Source organism: Papaver somniferum, unplaced genomic scaffold (genome assembly GCF_003573695.1).
Source record: "Papaver somniferum cultivar HN1 unplaced genomic scaffold, ASM357369v1 unplaced-scaffold_128, whole genome shotgun sequence".
NCBI lineage: Eukaryota > Viridiplantae > Streptophyta > Magnoliopsida > Ranunculales > Papaveraceae > Papaver > Papaver somniferum.
This window is the reverse complement of record NW_020621936.1, coordinates 9,417,427-9,437,543: the sequence shown is the minus strand read 5'-3', so window position 1 is coordinate 9,437,543 and position 20,117 is coordinate 9,417,427.

Sequence of the window (20,117 nt, the reverse complement as noted above, 5' to 3'; positions counted from 1 at the left end):
GCATCCTTCAGAAAGTATGTGATGACCAAGAGCAATCTCTTCACTCTTTGAGAAATGAACTTAAATAAGTAACAGAGTCATCTATCGCTGAAAGAGATACACTCATTTAAGGTAGAATATCTTTAAGTGTAAAGGCGAATCAACTTAAAAAACAATATTCCAAATTAGAAGAATCTTATTCTTCTCTTGCGAAGAAAAATGCCTTTCTTATTTCTAAAGAGAAAAATCTTCAGTCTCGACTTAAAGGTTTAGTTGGAGATAAATTTGATGATGCGATGGACCGTTGGGAGAATGGTTGTCTGAACTTGATTCAACATCTTATTTCGCAAAAGGAAGGTAGTCATAATAGTTTGACTTCCTTAACTATCTTTTCTTTGTCATATCTTTTTGAGTTCTTCATCTTACTGAAATTTTGTATTCTCCCTTTCGCAGAGTCTGAGAAAAATCATCATTCCTCCATTTCTGTTTTTGAGGCTAAATATGCCAAGATTCACAAAGAAAATGCATTACTCGTCTCTGTCCTTACTGGTTCTCGCGACCGAGCAGAAAGAAAACTTGATTATCTTGCTTACTTTAAGGATATTCAAGATAGGAATCATCAGAGAGCACTTCTTCGTCAAGTTCATCTCCGGGCTGAAGTCCTTGTAAATGATATCTTATTGTCTAAATCTCTTCCTCCTACATCAATCGAACCTTTGGAAGTAGATGATGATGAAGTTCCTCGTCCTGCTGACAGTGATTATGATTATGAAAGTGGTGCTGATGATAGTCTTTTGGAAGATGGAGAAGAGATTCCTTCTAAAGAAGAAACTGCTGGTGTTAATCAGGATGAAAATGAAAAAGAAATCTCTTCTGAAGAAGTAATTGCTGGCGATAATCAAGGTGGTAATCAAGGTGAAGATCAGAATCGAAATGAAGGAGAGGTTGGAGATAATGAGAATATTGGCGAAGAACGTCCATTATCTCCTTCTACTGGAATTAATACTGAAGCATGAGCTTCTTATCTAGTTCTATCTTCTTGAATTGTCTCATGTTTATTATTTTTTGCGAACAATATTCTTCAACCAACTTTGGAATCAATTTTCCCTTTTAGTATTTTGCTGGTGAGAAAGATAATGCCTCTTGTTTATTGATTCCCATACTTGCCTCTCATTATCTTTCTTGCGAGAAATGATATGTTATGAATACTTATAAATATTTTTTTTTTGTCATGTGGTCTTATTTTTCCTTCCTAATTAAAGGTCTTATTATGCCACCTCTTGTCATTGCGACAAAATCGCAGGACGTTCTTGCACTTTCATGCAAGAACCCATTGATTTTGCCTTCATTTTTTCTTATGTATTATGTCCTCTTCAGGAATGTTGCGACAATATGACAAGCCTAAATATTCTTGCGAAAATAAATCCCCATGACATTGTCGTCTTGCGACGAAATCGCAGACGTCTTCGCACTTTCATGCGAAAACCCATTAATCTCGTCTTATCTTTTTATTTTGTATTATTGCCTCTTCAGGATTGTTGCACAAATATGACAAGCCTTAATACCCTTGCGAGTAAAAAGCCTCATGACATTTGCATCTTAAGACACTTATCAGCTCCCTAATGGAGGGTGCCGCCATTATCTTCCCCCTGGTTTCCCCTTCAAGGAGGCGTACTTCTACCATACAAGGTTAGCTCCTCCCATCCAATCTTAACAACAACCAGTTGTTTTCGCAGCCTCTTATCCCTTTTACCTATAGGGATTATGGTTACGAGACTGCACCCTAAGTGGGATTTTCTTCGCGCCGAGTGCAGTATAAGCCAAGACTTGTCAAGAATGGCAAGGTGCGCTTCAAACGCCCCTGGTACTCTTGACTCAACCGTGTACCTCGACGCCTTGATCAGATTATGCACTCCTTGGGAGATTCCTTATTACCTTAGTCGCCCAACCTAAGTCATATGCTTAAGCTGAGAATCCAAGGTGCCTCTCCCGGATGAGATTTATTGACCCCAAATCTCCATGACTCAAGTTCCGGTGGCGGTGTAGCCTTTCCCTGATCCATGCAACAGGTACCCCCTTATATGACGTACTTTAGGTCTTACATTTGCCTCTTGCGAAATTTTATTCGCGAACTAGGGTGTACGCCATAAAGGTTCGCCCCTTTCTTTTATGTGATTTTTCTATGATTATCTCTGCGAAAGTTTCGCACATCATGATCTTGTTTTGATATGAATAATCTCGCAATTATTCATTCAGAATCCATAACTTCTCAAACCTTCTTACGGATAATATCTTTTTAAGTACAACCTGTTCCATGGTCTGTCAAGTCTATGACCAACATCTCTACCTTCTGAATCCATTAATTTATAAGCTCTTGTTCCAACTATCTCCTTAATGATGTAAGGTCCATCCCATTTTTCGCTAATTTTCCACCATTTTCTCGCTGATATATTGGTGTCTCTCGCAGAACTAAATCTCCTGGTTGGAATTCGCGTACTTTGACACGTTTATTATATTCTCGGGCTAATCTTCGCTGATAATTCTCCATATGTTGTATAGCTCTTTCTCTTTTTTCTTCTAATTCATCAAGTTTGTTTAAGATCAAACTCGTACTAAGATTTTTCTCCCAAGCTTCTCTCTTTGTTGTCGGAATAAAAACTTCTATTGGTAACACCGCTTCAACTCCATATGTTAAAAAAAAAGGTGACATTCCAGTAGCTTCTCTTCTAGTTGTATTATAAGCCCATACTGCATTATTTACTTGTTCGCACCATGCTCTATGATGTCCTTCCAATTTCTTCTTTAATATATCTGCAATTGTTTTGTTTGTTGCCTCTACCTGCCCATTAGCTTGTGGATATAAAGGAGTAGACTTTCCACATTTTATCTTGAATGCATTAAGTAACATTTCAATGTTCTGTCCTTCAAATTGTTTCCCATTATCAGATACTAACTGCGCAGGAATTCCGAATCTGCAAATGATATTTTCGAATATGAATGTAAAGATATCTTTGTCGCGAATATGTTGTACTGCCTTCACTTCTGTCCATTTTGTGAAATAATCTGTTGCGACTATTAAGTATCTTCTTTGTCTAGAACCTGGTAAAAATGGCCCCAAAATATCTAAGCCCCACTTTCCAAAAGGCCACACACTTGTTGAAGATGACAATGGTGCTCCAGGTGCATGTATTTTCTTTCCATGTCGTTGACAATCTTCGCAGCGTCTTGAAATTTGTTTTGCATATTCGTGCATGTATGGCCAGTAATAGCCTTGCATTTTTGCTCTATGTGCCAAAGATCTTCCCCCGCTATGATTGCCAGCATCCCCACTATGTAACATTTTTAGCACCTTTTCTCCTTCTTCTCGTGTCAAACATCTGAGTGATGGTCCGTTAAATGATTTTCGGTATAACAGCCCATCTCTTAATTAATAATTTGTTGTGCGGATTTTTAACTTGTGTGCTTCCAATCTATTTCTTGGTGTTTCTCCTTTCGCCAAGTATGCATGAAGTTCTGTTCTCCAACCTGTGATATTGTTCGTTTGTTCTTCTTCTTCACCGTCTATTATCATCACGTTCACTTCTTCTTCTTCTTTATTGATTGATGGTGACAGAAGTGTTTGTATTTTTATGCATCTCGCAGTTGGATCTGTCATCATGCTTGAGATGAAAGAAAAAGTGTCTGCGAGTCTGTTATCCTTCCTTGAAATGTGCCTCCATTTTATTTTTGGGATTTTCGCTGACAATTCTTCAACGATCTTCTTGTATTTCTTCGAGGATGGTTCATTTGTAGTCTATTCTCCCTTTATTTGGCGAATAACTAGCTGTGAATCACTAGTGATCCTGGAATTTTATAGTTTCATTTCTATTGCGAACTTTAAGTCATGTATCACAACTTCATATTCCGGATCGTTATTAGTGGATGCGAATTCCAATCTGAATGAAAAAGCCATCTTCACTCCTTCTGGCGAAATTAAAACAATTCCAACTCCATTGCCTTCTCCATTTGATGATCCGTCTACCAATATCTCCCATCTATTTGGTTATGTTAATAAGTCTTTTGGATCTCCGTGTTCTTCTTCTATATCCATCATTTCTTTTACCGCTTCATCTTCTTCTAAAGGAAATTCTGCCAAGAAATCTGCAACAACTTGTGATTTTGGTGAAGACAATATTTCATATTTAATATCAAAGTGGCCTACTTGTGCATTCCATCTCTCCACCTTCCTGATCTTTTTGAATTCTTCATCACTGATTCAATTGGTACTTTTGTTAATACCTTTATCTTGTGCGCTTGAAAATATATGCGGAGCTTAAATGATGCATAAACTAATGCTAAGATTAGCTTCTCAATCTTTGAGTAATTCTTCTCGGCAGTATTAAAAGTTTTGCTAATGTAATAGATGGGTTTCTCCACTCCTGCGTCAATAACACGACACTTAATGCATGCGACGTCGTCGCAAGATAGATTAATAATTCTTCTCCTGATTCTGCTTTTTGTAAAATAGTTGTATTCATAAGATGCTCTTTGATCCCTTGAAAAGCTTTTTCGCATACATCAGTCCATTTTAATTTCACACCCTTCTTGAGTATATCGAAAAAATATTTGCATTTGTCTGATGATCGCGAAATGAATCTCCCCAGAGAAGCTAAGAGTCCATTCAACTTCTGTACATCTTTTATTGTTGCTGGTGTTGGCATGTCACGAACTGCTTGCACTTTTTATGGATCAACATGTATTCCCTCCTTTGAGACAATGTAGCCTAAAAAAATTTCCCGATGCAACTCCAATAGTACACTTCTCAGGATTCAATTTAATATTATACTGCCGCATTTGTTCAAAAATATCCCTCAGGTCCTGTAGATGGTCTTTGGCTTCTTTACTCTTTACTAACATGTCGTCCACATATACTTCTAATGTTTTGTGTGTCCATTTCGCGAACACCTTACCATTCTTTGGTATGTCGCTCCCGCATTTCGCAAACCAAATGGGCATTTTCGTGTAACAATATAAACCTCTAGGGGCGAAGAAAGCAGTATGCTCTTGATCTTCTTCCGCGAGAGGGATATGGTTATATCCTTTGTACCCATCTAAAGATGATACCCTATCATTTCTCGCTGCTGATTCCACCATTTGAGGAATATATGGTAACAAAAAGTTATCTTTAGGGCAGGCTTTGTTTAAATCAGTGAAATCTATGCAAATCCTTATTCCTTTGTTTTTCTTTGGAACAATGACCATATTCGCTATCCACTCTGGGTATTTAGGTTCTCTTATGATTCCTGCATCAAGCATTTTTTATAGTTCTTCTTCTATTTGGGAATGGTAAGTTGTTGCGATTTTTCTTATTCTTTGTTTAAATGGTCTCACATTCTTGTTAATCTCCAACTTGTGACATGCAATTGATGGATCTATTCCCGGTATCTCATCCATGCTCCCTGCGAAAACGTCTTTATATTCTCGCAAAAGGTTAACAGTTCTTTCTTCTTCTTCTACATCCATCTTGGTTCCAATTCTTAATATTAGAGGTTCTTCTATAGTCCCAACGTTTACTTCTTTTGTTGGTTTTGCGGTAGTGTAACTGGATTTGGGTTCTCCCATTGGTGTTGGTTCTTTTATTGTTTTCACAGGTCCTTCTCCTTCTTCCGAAGTTTCGCTGGGTATTCCCCTGCCTTCTTTTGCCCTGATCATGTATACTCTAAATTCTTCTTCTTTCTTTGCCTTCTTTGCCAACTTTCTGCGAAATTGTTTCCTTTTTGCTTGTCCTTCATAATGCTTTACTTCAATTTGATGACATAATTTCGCATTGTCAACATCTTCTCTGATTTTACCTATTCCATTTGGTGTGGGGAATTTAATACATTGATGCAACGTTGATACTACAACTTTTATCGCATGTATCCATGGTCTTCCTAGCAACATATTATATGGCGATTCCATATCCACCACGCATAGTGTCACGTGTGTTTCGATCTCTCCTAGTGGAATTTACCACTATTTCTCCTTTAGGTTTTGTTATGGATTTTCCAAAGCCATGAACAAGATATGTTGAAGTGGACATTTCATCTTCAAATCCCATTCCCCTGAACGCATGATAAAATATTATATCCACTGAACTTCCTGTATCGACTAAAGTTCTGTCAATATCCATTCTTCCGTGGATTTTGTTGTTGTCCCCTTCTCTTTTCGCGTAATAGGCACTGTAATAACCAATGGAGATGTGTGGTTCAAATTTTCTTTTGGTATTTCTGCCGCCATGAATGTGATTTTTTGCTTTTCCCAATCTTTCAAGGGTGATGTCTTTTCTACCGCCATAACCATCTTTCCTTCAAAATTTCGTTTATGTATTCTTCCTTTGATGTTTCCATGGAATTCATTAACCATTGTTTTTGTTATCATATTACACTCCAATCTTGTGTCATCTTCATTGACTCTAATCATTTTTCTTTTAACTGGTTCACTGATTTGTTTAATCACTTTCTTTATTTGAACAATCTCAACAACAATCTTCAACTTTCGATTTTCAGCCTCCCAGTTTCTAGCGCCATTATGTAGTTGCAGGAAATCCTACACTACACCCCTCATATGATTTCATTAACATTCAACTCATTTTAGATTAACAATCTTAATTTTATTGATGAATCTTTGATCAATATTACAAGAAAAGATAAAGGAATCAAGAATAACCACTGCTCTAGATTTTATCTCTCCTATTTACTTACTTCTTACCCAGAAAAAGATCTCTCCCTTTTCCTTTACAACTGAACGACTATTCATAGAGAAGTACATAGTGGATCACAGCTAATCTGTCCTTTATTTTCGAATATGGCTTGCGACATTCTCGCAACCTTACAAATGTTAATCTCGCAAACTCTCTAATCTAGCAACCTTCAATTCCAGCTCTACAAATCTATCTTCTATGCTTGGAGCATGTAAAGAACATCGTGATACATGTGGTCTGGGCCATAAAGGAATAGACGCTCCAAGCACTGGTAAGATTAACTTTGTTAGAGTCGTTAATAATTCTTCATGTGAAAAAACTGTGTCAGCCTGCAAGAACAAGGTTTCTTCTTAAACAATGGCATCTAGTAAGAGTATCACTGAACGTATGTCTTTTTACTGCTAATTCTGCGGGAACAAAGGACACTCTGAGCAAAGGTGTCGTCTTCGGAAAAGGAATGAAAAACTTCGTAACATTCTTACATACATGTCTAAAGAAGTTGTTAAACCTGTATCAAAAATTGGCTCTCGCTATCAAAGGATGAAGTGTGATATAAGGTTGATCCTTGCCATGTTCCTTCGAAGAATTTCTACAAAGGAAGAAGAAAGAATGGCGAAAGCTTAATGGATCCAGAAAATCAGTCTGAAAAGAGAAAAAGGAACAAAAGGAAGAAAAGGTCAAGTTCTAATCTTCTCAAAAAGGACTTTGGATTCAATACTTCAAATTCAGATTTTCTACACGTCAACAATCGAGTGTCTGATCTGAAAAGTTGTATAAACAAGCTAAGACGGAATATCAAGAGCACATGGAATGATGTTGACACAGGTACTTCTAAATCCTCTCTTGATAATGCTCCTTCAACTAAATTAGGTTGTTTAATAAACACAGATGAGGAAAAAGGAGAAGTAAATAATGATGAACAAGATGCTCATCTTATTACACCCTGACATGTTCATGGTTGCATCTCTTTTAATTTTCATTAAATAGGGATGCTCATGATTCTCAGGATTTTCATCTTGGGAAAGCTGTCAGGGTACTGCGTCTGATGTTTATGTTTTTAGTCTGCTTCTCGTCCTCTATTTTTTTTTCTCTTGGGCTTCCGTGGTCTAATACTAGGCCATGTTCTCGTGTACACACACCAACCCTCACGAACGTGAGGTTCTCTAGGGTTTATTGGAATCTCTTATATATATATATAATGAGTTCCAGGAAAGAAAAAAAAAAAAAAACTTTTCGGTGCACAATGGAAGGAAGCTACAAGGTTGATGATGCTGAGTTATGTCCCGTTGATATCCTGTGCTTTCATGCACTTGATCATGAAAACAAAGACAAACGACCTGTTCAGATTTCCTCACAACTAATGGGAAATCTCATGAAAGACTTTGATGTCGTTCAAGAACAACTCGGGATTGCAACAAGGAATCTTGTTTTCGTAAAAGGCGAATTAAGGAAGGAAACTGAGGAACTCGTTCTTGTTCAATCACTGGTTGCTGAACGGATTTAGCTTGTTCGTCTTGTTTTGTTTAGATACCTAGTAAGTCTTCTTTTTGTGTTAGTTTGAAGAATAACTAGTGTTTTGAATAGCGAAGATTGTGACTACACATAGCTATTTTGGTTTCATATTCTTATGTTATTTTTTAGGTTTATTGTTATTAAATTCTAAAAATATTTGGAGGATGATATTATTGCAATCTGGTTGATTTTTATGTATTGCAATATTTTTTATGGGATATGTTTTGTTTGCGTCCGTGAACTTGAAGGTCCCATATTTTGTCAAAAGTAAAGTCGTTCATGAGTCGGTTTTCTTATTGATGAAAGGACGAATGGACTTTTGACATATACAAAAGTTAAGCCTATGCAGTCATTTATTTGATGGAAAATAGGATAAAATCTTTTGTGTAACAAGGATAGGTCTATTATATCTTTATGATGGAAAATAGAATAGATCCTTGTATGTTATCCACGATATTGATCTTCATTGATTCATTTTTATGTTTTATCGTGAAGGCTCCATTGTGTGTCTTATGTTGAGCACCTTACAACTAAGTCGATTTACCTTGGCTTTGTTGGTTGTTCCATGAGATGTTATATGTTGAGCATTATGAACTAAATTAATTATCTTGTGTGGTTATTTAGTTATTTACTCCGAAAGTCTTCTTTTGTCGAGCAAATTCTTTTACAATTAGATTGATTACTTCGGTGATTAGTTTGGTTGTAAAATCCAATTGGATTAATTATAGGTTCTCTTGTAATTAATCTAGTTGAGTTTTCATAAATTCTACAATTCTTTGTGTTGAGTATATGAACGGATACACTATCATGTTCTATTGGTTAATGTAGTCGTGTATTCCGTAAGGTTTTCCTTATGTTGAGTACTTGAACGATTTTGTTAGTCATCTCCGTATGATGGACTTAGTCGTAGCTTTGTAAGTTTACTTATGTTAAGCACTTTCAATTAAATTGATCATTTTTGTGGTTTTGATTTTATTGCATATTCCAATTAACATATTCATGGGTTTACTTATGAGTATTTTGATTGTGTTTTGGATATAGAAAATCATTCTCATGGTTTTCGGTGTCCCATAAAAATCCTTCTTTTCTTTTGAAATTAAGGTCACTCATGTTGTTCTCTTGAGAATGACATCAAATGGGGGAGAGTTCTTTTGAACTTGTGCATAACGGTAATATCTTGCGGGAAGTGCGGCTGTGGAATTTTAAAGGGGTTATCTTGTATCTTAAAACTCCTTGATGAATGTTGTTAGCTTCAGTTATAAGATTGCATCTAAATTAAGATGATGTGTTTTCTTTCTTTTGGTCATGAAATGTCTCTTGTGGAAATTTCATTATGATCCCATTCTTGTACATTTGCCAATTTTATTGACAAAAAAGGGGAGAAATATTGTAGGTCACACTACAAATACATAGGGTTTTCGGATCATGGTGTAGGGGGGGTGGTTTCCATGATCGAGATGGAGTATTGACTAAGGGGGAGTGATACATATCACCATAGTATTGTTGTTAAAGTCGTGATTCAATTGGACTTTGATGTTACATGATGACACTATGACACTATATAATAATGATCGAGAATCTCGATTTCTCTCATTGTTATAATTACGGATCTTCAACAACAATGGTGCTAAAGTTACAACCTTTGGGATCATTGGAGTACTTGGAAGGACGAAGATTTCAAGGAACGTTGAAGATTAGACTATGGAATAGGAGCCACTAAAGTTTATCTTTTTTTGTATTCCATATGTATTAATAGTTTTGTCACTAAAATTGACAAAGGGGGAGATTGTTAGAGCATAGCTCGGTCAACCTCGCATGCGTTGCTATATCAAGCATGTTTGTCAATGTTAATGATTAAAACTATAAATCTTGATTTCTGTCCTATTATCTAAGTCTCGGACTAGGATAGGAAAAGTGTAGCTGAGCTCAAGGACTTCATGGTGATTCAACGACAACGACGAAGATCTACACAACGAACCATGGAACTTCATCAACAAAAAGGTATGTGAAGACTTGAACTTATATATCACTCAAAAGTCTATCTATTTTATCTCCTACTTCTTATGATACAAAAGTCGTATGCTATATAGACTAGATCATACACACTTGACATTTCGAGCTGAGTATTCATTGCTTATTTTTTCTCGAAATCGTGTGTTGGTAAAGCGTTTCGCTTTGATCAAGTTTATCTTCACCTAGTGATGAAAGTCATGAAAAGTTTCAACCACTTTTGAGAATTGCTCTGACGTGAATCGATCTGTGAATAATGGCTACATAGCATCCTCTGAGAATGTCTCAATGATTGAAATAAGAGTTTAGATTACATAACCGTGTATTCCTTGAACCGAAGTTTTTCAAACTTTGTTGATCAAGAGTAATCGGGAAGATAGTGGAATGGATTGCCGAGTCGACGAACCCAGTCCACAGACTCAGTCTGCGAACTGTTGGAAGTTCTCGACCGAGAATTTCTGCTGGATTTTCCAAAACTCGTTTGTGTGCTAAGTCCGCGAACTGGCGGAAGTTCTCTTTCCGAGAATTTCTGCTGATTTTGGAAAACTCAACCGATTAACTTAAGTCCGCGAACTTGTTTGTGAGCTTAAGAGGTTATGATCTAAAGATGTACTCTGAACATGAAACATTAAATATTAAGGAATGCTTTATGCAAACCGTGGATATAATGTTCATGAGCCGGTTCTAATCGAGTCGAATCATCTTTGATTCAATTGTGTCTTGTGTAGTTACATAAGATCTAATAGCAATTGAACAACTCTCTAACTAGTTCATTTGAGTCAATTGAACTAGTTATGGTGAAGAAGAACAAGGTTAATATGAAATGCTCATATGGTTGACCTTTTGGGTTATCATGTTGAACCAACATACACGTACACGTTTGGGCATGGTTTTCACGTACCCAGTAAACGTTTACCCATGTGTGTGTGACAAGCTATGATTTCGATCTAACGGTTGAGAAATATTAGCTTGAATCTAAATCAGGTTTTCATCTAACGGTGAATATGGATTGCTTTGTAACTATGGCAAAACCCTGATTTGAAGACTATATAGGAGACATCTAGCTTGAGCAAAAACTTAATCCCCACACGTCTGTGTGATACTAGTGCGCTCACTAGAGTCGATATCCATTAACCTTTGATTTTCTTCTCTAAAATCAGTTTAACGACTTAAAGACTTCATTGGGATTGTTAAGCCAGACCGATACTACTTTTATCGTAGTTGGGTGATCTGATCTTGCATCTTTTATCGTACGAGTACAATCTTTTATTGGCTTGAGAACGTGAGAGTTCTTCGATAGGAAAGATAAAGAAGTCACAAACATCTTCGTCTCATTGTTTGTGATTCCTTTACAAACCGCCTGTGTAGTCAGGAAGGATTGTTGAGAGGTGATTGATTAATCTAGGCTGTTCTTCGGGAATATAAGACCGTATTATGAATTGGTTCTTGTTACCTTGATTTTATATCTAAAGACGGAACAAAATCTAGGGTTTATCTGTGGGAGACAGATTTATCCTTTTGATAGACTTTTTTGTGTGAGACAGATTTGTTTATTATCAAGTCCGTGATTTTGGGTTGCATCAACTCTTAGTTGTGGGTGAGATCAGCTAAGGGAATCAAGTACACAGTGTCCTGCTGGGATCAGAGGCGTAGGAGTACAACTGTACCCTGGATCGGTGAGAGACTGATTGGGGTTCAACTATAGTCCAGTCCTAAGTTAGCGTGTATTAGGCTTGTGTTTGTAGCGGCTTAATACAATGTGTATTCAATCTGGACTAGGTCCTGGGTTTTTTTCGGATTTGCGGTTTCCTCGTTAACAAAACTTCTGGTGTCTGTGTTATTTCTTTTCCGCATTATATTTTATATAATTGAAATAATACAGGTTGTGCGTTAAGATCATCAACTTCTCTAATGCAACATTTGGTTGTTGATTGTAGTTGACTGATCCTTGGACATTGGTCTTTGGTTCCGTCCAAGTTATCTCTCTTTGATAAAGACTCGCAGATTTCTATTTGCTTGAGTAAAGATCAAATCGAGAGATTGAGATAATTACTCCTTGAGATACTTTTTATCTAGATTGAGTCTGACTGTCTAGTTGATTCTCTAGTAAAGTTTTTCGGAGTTAGTCCATACAGATTGCTAAGCGAAATATTGGGTGGTATTGTTAGACCCCCGCTTTTTCAAGAGTTCTTGAGAAACATTCTATGGAAAGAATAAACAGATATAAAGATAAAGGATCTCCTTGCCTGATACATATGGTTGGCTTGAAATATTCACATCGAGATCCATTAAGAAGTACTGATAAAGAAGTAGTACTTACACACTGATGAATACGATGAATCTATTCTTTAGAAAAACCAAAACCCTCCAGAACTTTAAGAATAAAACTCCATATCAGTCTATCAAAGGCTTTACTCATATCTACTTTAAGATCCAACCATCCACTTTCTTCCTCTTTTTTCCTCATTGAATGATTTAATTCATGGGCAATTATAGTGTTGTCGTTGATAAGCCTACCAGATACATAAGCATCCTGATAATGAGAAACTATTTTGGAAATGAAAGGCTTCATTCTTCTGACCATAATTTTTGAGATGATTTTATAAGAAGTTTTGCATAATCCAATAGGTATGAATTCAGAAGGAGTGAAAGGTTTCTTAGTTTTAGGAATTAACGAGTTATAAGTCTTGTTCAGTGATTTATGCATAAAACCAGAAGAGAAAATTTCTTTACCATATCACAAACCTCAAGACCAACTGTGTTCCATTGTGTTTTGAAAAAACCTTCTTGAAATCCTTCTAGTCCAGGAGAAGACCAATTTTACATGCCTTTAACGGTGCTTAAAATTTCAACATCAGTTGGAGGTATAAGAAGAATTCTATTATCCTATTCAGTGATTAGAGAAGGCAAAATATTATAATACTGCTCTTGTATTACTGGTGAAGAATAAGTACTTAGTTATTTAAAATAATTAGTCAGAAGATTAGACAAATCTTCTATGGAATGCAACCAATTTCCTTCAGAATATTTTAAGGAATTTATATTGTTTCTTGCCTTTTTTCTCTTAGTTAAAGTACGGAAGTACTTGGTATTGTTATCCATTTCTTTCAAGAAGTTCTCTTGATTTCTCTTTATGGAAATCATGTTGAATCTGATGCCATTTCTTGAGATCTTCATTAATCTCAAAAGCCTTGGAGGTGTTATCAGATGAATGAGGCAGTTGTTGTATTTCAAACAACTGATGTCGAAGCATTTCCACTTTTTGGTTTATATTACCAAAATGAGTTTTGTTCTATCTGGATAGAGCAGTTCTGGTAAACTAGAGTTTCTTGAGAAGTTTAAATCCAGCTGACCCCTGAACCTCCTTTTCCCAAGCCTTAGCAATCTCCACAAAACGTCTTATCATATAACCAAGTGAGGAATAACTTAAAAGGTTCCCAAAGATTTGGTAGATTGTAACTGTAATCATCATTAGAGGGCAATGATCACTTCCATCTTGCACAAGATGAAGTAACTTAAAAGCAGGAAAATTGTTATTCCATTCTCCACTTCCCAAATCCATATCAATTCTTGATTTTTTTACCATGTACCCAAGTTATTACTTGTCTAAGTATGCTCTTTACAAATAAAACCAATGTCTTCTAACCTAACTGATTAAAATAAAGAATTAACCCAACCATCACTTGAAGAAGAAGAAGTATTTGAAGTAATGAGGGGAACATTCAAGTCACCAAGAAGAATCCAAGGTTGCATAATATTATTACCAACTTCTTCAATAAAACTCCATTGCTTTTTCTTCTTCTCAGTGTTACAATAACCATATTGTTTTGGGGTAAAAACAAATTCTGCTGGAAATGGTAAATTTGGGTGTGCCGCCGAGAAACGAATCTAAACCCTAAAAAAATGCACTGCACGGGAGTACTTTAGATTCGAGAGATCAATCTGTAATCCTGGCCTAAACCAAGAAATGGCCGTTCCAGTCTTGCTTTGGTCACAAAATGAAGGAGAAGGGTTGATCTTAGGGAGGGAAGCGAAGAAGGTGTTGAGATCAATATTGTTAACTCTGAAAGTGTGGTTGTTTTATGACTTGTATCAGAATGTGGAAATTGCTTGCGGAATGTAAGCTATAATTTCTTGGTATTTTTCTGGATGCTTGTGTTGATAATCGTTGCTTGTTGAAATAGGTTGAAACCTATTTATATAAGTCATAGTTGGACGCACCCTGATCTCATAGGAAGTGGGAGTAGTTGAGTAATGGAGAAGTGGGATCGTGTGAAAATGTTGAAAACCACGTCTTTCAATGAGGGAAGACGGGTTGGTGTACACCCACCACTTCTCTGCTTCCACTAACTGTCCGCTTTTCCTGACACTTTGTCATAATGAGCATGTTGCACGCCGCACACTGTAAACCGCCAGACCAATACCTTGATGAACATCCCCCAGTTTGTGACATGTTTGATGTCTCGAGTATTTTCGTGGAAAATATGCAACAGGTTGTTGAGCGGGTCTTGTTTGCAAGACCTAGTTCTTCTGACCAATCACGCACAATCTACGCAGTGGGTGGTCATATATTACAAGCCAAGTCATGAAACTTGCCGCAAGAGGTAGCATGTAATGCCTTTAGGTCAAATAATTAAATTATTTGTAAAATTGATATTTGTAAAATATCGTTTATAATCGATGCATATAAATCACCGCCTTTAAGAAAGCAGCTCAAAATAATCGATACTCATGAAGCATCGTTGTGTAAAAGATGCCTAAATTAGTCGCGGAGCTAAATGTCTTAAAAGGAGCATGACCGACCAATTTCAAGAAGCTTCTAGGAGACGTTCATGCGCGCCAAAGGTAGGCCAATCAGTTCTTATAGGAGAGTGACGGCTGGCGACTACGGCGACATCTTATTGGTCGCCTAATATTTGATCTAGGCTGGTCAATTCGGCTAGCAAAGTTGGCCGAGATGATTTGCGGAAGTTAACGACTGTTGCTGAATTTATTAAAATTCATATTGGTTGCGCAACTAGCCAGTTTCGGGCGATCGGTTAGGAGCCATATAGGCAGGCCGCGGCTTGGACGACTGTTCCTTATGAAAGAGAGGTGGCTGGTGATCACAACGACATCTCATTGGTCCCCTAAAATTATATCTAGGCCGATTGCTTCGGGTAGCGAAGTTGGACGTCCGAGATGATTTACGACAGTTACATACTGCCGTTAATTCAATTTAGGGTTTAATAGCCATGTGGCCAACCTACTTTGGGCTAACGATTTTTAGTGTTAGCCGCGTGCTGGGAGCTGTCTGATTATCCAGCACAATAGCCGTGCCGCTGGTGAGCGTATCCGCTCCTTGCACGTTGATTAAAATTGAATCTAGGTCGGTCAATATGGCTGGCGAAGTTGGGCGGCCAAGATCGTTTTGCGACATCAATATACTACTGCTAACATAAATTAGGGTTTTGTAACCCGCGTAGCCAGCCTACTTTGAGCAATCGGTTCGTTGTGCTCATGACATGTGATGGACAATTTGATTGGCCAAGGATGTAGATGGATTTCCGACGAGCATTCCGGCACCTCGTTGGCCGTCCGAAACAAAATCTAAGCCATCCAACTAGGCTAGATAAGTTAGACAGATGCGATGAGTTTGAGACTTTCATGGACAGTCTTAACTCGTTGAACTTCTTTTCGACAACGCAACTAGCCTAGCTCCGGCTAGCGATCAAGGATGTTGCTGGCAGGATATGAAGATTCTGATTGGTTGGAATGAAAGTGGGCCCCCGATGGACATCATGAAGTTTGCTTGGTCTTGTTGGGAGGAGGCCAAGCTCATTGAGTTGTCCGGCCAAATTGTGTGGTCGTGATTGTTCTAAGACTGACATGGGCAGCCTCTGTTCAATTCCTTAAGGAATTAAATGTGCGTCTATCCAACTTCCAGTTTTACTCAAAAGTGTGTGTTGCACATTTAAAGCGATTTGAATTGTTAATGAGAAAGAGGGGCCAGCTTGCAATAATATGGGGCATGGCAGATTGGCCACGGGCAGCGCCTGCTAGGGCAAACTAGCCGTCCAAGTGATGTGGCCGCGCCTCTTTTTGCTGCTACCTTTATTTTTCGCAGTTTCTCTTTGTTTCTTGGTAGGTTTTTGCTCCAGCAGAATCAGTTTTTACCCCAAAACAACTGGCAACCACTGTGGTCGCCAGTTGTTTTGTGGTAAAAACCGATTCTGCTGGAAATGGTAAATTTGGGTGTGCCACCGAGAAACGAATCTAAATGCTAAACAAATGCACTGCACGGGAGTACTTTAGATTCGAGAGATCAATCTGTATAATCCTGGTCTAAACCAAGAAATGGTCGTTCCAGTCTTGCTTCGGTCACAAAATGAAGTAGAAGGGTTGATCTTAGGGAGGGAAGCAAAGAAGGTGTTGAGATCAATATTGTTAACTCTGAAGGTTTGGTTGTTTTATGACTTGTATCATAATGTGTAACTTGCTTGCGGAATGTAAGCTATAAGTTCTTGGTATTTTTATGAAAACTTGTGTTGATAACCGTTGTTGGTTGAAATAGGTTGAAAACTTATTTATATAAGTCATAGTTGAACGCACCCTGATCTCATAGGAAGTGGGAGTAGTTGAGTTATGGAGAAGTGGGATCGTGTGAAAATGTTGAAAACCACGTCTTGCAATGAGGGAAGACGGGTTAGTGTACACCCAACACTTCTTTGCTGCCACTAACTGTCTGTTTTTCCCGACACTTTCTCATAATGAGCGTGTTGCACGCCGCACGCTGTAAACTTCCAGACCAATATCCTGATGAACATCCCCCAGTTTGTGACATGTTTGATGTCTCGAGTATTTTCGTGGAAAATATGCAGCAGGTTGCTGAGTGGGTCTTATTTGCAAGACCTAGTTATTCTGACCAATCACACATAAGCTTGGCGGCGGGTGGTCATATGTTACAAGCCAAGTCATAAAACTTGCCGCAAGAGGTAGCATGTAATTCCTTTAGGTCAAATAATTAAATTATTTGTAAAATCTATATTTGTAAAACATTGTTTATAATCGATGCATATAAATCATCGCTTTTAAGCAAGCATCTCAAAATAATCGATGCTCATGAAGCATCATTGTGTAGAGCCTGCCTAAATTAATCGTGGAGCTTAATGTCTTAAAAGGAGCATGACCGGCCATTTTCAAGAAGCTGCTAGGAGACGTTCATGCGCGTCAAAGGTAGGCCGGTCGGTCCTTATAGGAGAGTGACGGCTGGCGACTACGGCGACAACTTATTGGTCGCCTAAGATTTGATCTAGGTCGGTCAAGTCGTCTAGCGAAGTTGGACGACCGAGATATTTTGCGGCAGTTAACGGATGCTACTGAATTTATTAAAATTCTTATTGGTTGCACGACTAGCCACTTTTGGGCGATCGTTTAGGAGCCATACAGGCAGGTCGCGGCTTGGCCGATTGTTTGGTGATCACGACGACATCTAATTGGTCCCCTAAAATTATATCTAGGACGGTTAATTCGACTAGCGAAGTTGGACGGCCGAGATGATTTGTGGCAGTTACATATTGCCATTAATTCAATTTAGGGTTTAATAGTCGTGTGGCCAACCTACTTTGGGCTAACGGTTTTTGGTGTTATCCGCATGCTGGGAGCTGTCCGATCGGCCAGCACAATAGTCGGGCCGTTGGTGAGCGTATCCGTTCCTTGCACGTTGATTAAAAATGAATCTTGGCCGGTCAATCTGGCTGGCGAAGTTGGGCGGCCAAGATCGTTTTGCGGCAGCAATATACTGCTGCTAACATAAATTAGGGTTTTGTAACCCGGGCAGCCAGCCTACTTTAAGAAATCAGTTTGATGTGCTCCTGACATGTCGTGGACAGTTTGACTGGCCAGGGATGGAGATGGGTTGCCGGCGGGCATATCGGCACCTCTTTGTCGTTCTAAACAAAATCTAAGCCATCTAACTAGGATGGCTAAGTTGTACGGATGCGATGAGTTTGAGACTATCATGGACAGTTGTAGATGGTGGATTTTCAACAAGGGTAAAATTATAAAACCCTAACTATGCATACTCCGGAGCCGTCAATCGGATGAGTATTAATACTCATGTCTCACATGAAAGCTCATGCCATAAAACCTATGAATGAGAAGGCTGTCTCTCAGAGTATATGTAGATGTGTAGTCTCTCGGCTGAGGCCACGACACATCTCATGAATACTGAGCAATTTTAGTAATTATTTATACTCCGGATCCGGCAATCGAATGAGTATTGAGACTCATGTCTATCAATAAAGCATGAAAGCTCATGCCATAAAACCTCTGACTGAGAAGGCTGTCTCTCAGAGTATATGTAGATGTGTAGTCTCCCAGCTGAGGCCACAACGCATCTCATGAATACTGAGCGATTTCAGTAATTATTTCTTTATAGAATCGAAAGATTGGACGACTCCTAGACAGCATGCCTGCTAGTATAGAGCGACAACGTCTTCAGGATGCAACCCGGTTTTCCCTGACTATATAGGAGAAATATGATACTCCAACAAGTTCATATTGCTCAACTCTCAAATAATTAATGATCCTAGATAGGAAGCCCTACTAGTATAGATCCATCAGTTAATTATCTCTAATCGCCTGAATATCCAGCAATATTCTACGATTCTTCGTTATATTTCGTCATTTCAATTCGTGGTTCTTCCCAGCAGAATTCCACGGGTTAGTGATAAATATTCAACGAAATAGGCATCTGAGCATCGAATAAGCCCTGATTAAAATGGTGCAAGTGTAATTAGCAATAATGCACAAACCAGCATTTGAATGCGCAAACTAGCATTTCAAAAATACGAATGAACGATAAACCTATGCAAAATAGGAAGGAAAATAATAATAATAAAATATTAGCAAAGGCGCTAGGGGACTGGGCTCACCAGCCGACCGGTCATGCCGTGACCAGTCCCACGCCCAATTTTATATATTATCATATTTTATTATTTTTCCGTGATCTCATAAAAATTCTCTCGTTCGAGCAAATATCCTTCGATTCAAGGAAATTCTCTAATCTCATGATTTTGTCAAGGAAAATAATAAAATTAGGGAAACGTGTCGCGGGACCGAGAACCAGCCGGCCGGCCATGCCCTAGTCGTGGCCGGTCCCACACCTCACGGTTCCCCATTATTTTATTATTTTCCTAAAACCATGAAAATTCCCTGATTTCATGAATTTTCCCTAAAACCATGAAAATTCCCTGATTTCATGAAAATATTACAAAATTGAGAAAATTCGTGGGACCGGGCTCTAGCCGGCCGGCCATGCCCTAGCCGGTCCCGCACGCCTCTTATTTTATTATTATTATTTGTGTTGTTTTCCTGATTCCATGAAAACTCCCTGATTTCAACGAAATACCTTGGTTTCAACAAATCTCTCTGATTTTGTGAAAAATTCCCTAAAATCATGAAAATTACATAAAATTGGGAAGAGTGCCCTGGGACCGTGCCCATTGGCCGGCTGGCCATGCCTTGGCCATTTCCGGTCCCACACTCCGTCATTCCCTATTTTATTATTATTTTATTTCTCTCATATCATGGAAGTTCCCTAATTTCACAAAACTCTCCAGTTTCATGGAATTTCCCTTAATTCAGAGAAAATACATAAAGTCACATAAAACCGGGAAAGTGTTGGACCGTACTTGTCAGCCGGCCGACCATGCCCTAGTCGTGGTCGGTCCCACACCTTGCAATTCCCTGTTTTATTTATTATTTTTCATCATCTCATGTATTTTTCCTAGTTTCAACAAAACCCTGGATTCTGCATATTTTCTCAAAATGTCGCTCGAACGCGCACCGGAAAATATTGAAACTCTCAGGAGTGAGACAAGAACATCATGGTGACACGGGCACATCCCCTTGA